Below are 343 nucleotides of genomic sequence, written 5' to 3'. Positions count from 1 at the left end.
CTCCAAAGGTTGCGCGAGTTGCGACAGGCGACGGGAGCGCAGACCACCTTGTCGTTTGATGTACGCAACGGTCGCTGTGTTGTCCGTTCGGACCAGCACGTGCTTGTCTTGTAAGCGCCCTTTGAGACGGTTCAAGGCAAGACGCACCGCCAACAACTCTAGGCAATTGATGTGCCAGTGCAGCTGCGGGCCCATCCAAACCCCTGAGACTGCATGCCCGTTGTGCGTGGCACCCCACCCAGTGGTGGAGGCATCCGTGTAGACCACGGCATGCCTGGAGATCTGCTCTAGGGGCACCCCTGCCCGGAGGAACGCAAGATCTGACCACGGGGTGAAGGTTTGG

This window comes from Sinocyclocheilus anshuiensis, unplaced genomic scaffold, assembly GCF_001515605.1.
Source record: "Sinocyclocheilus anshuiensis isolate Anshui unplaced genomic scaffold, SAMN03320099.WGS_v1.1 scaffold1649, whole genome shotgun sequence".
In the NCBI taxonomy this organism is placed as follows: domain Eukaryota; kingdom Metazoa; phylum Chordata; class Actinopteri; order Cypriniformes; family Cyprinidae; genus Sinocyclocheilus; species Sinocyclocheilus anshuiensis.
This window is presented reverse-complemented; position numbering follows the sequence as displayed.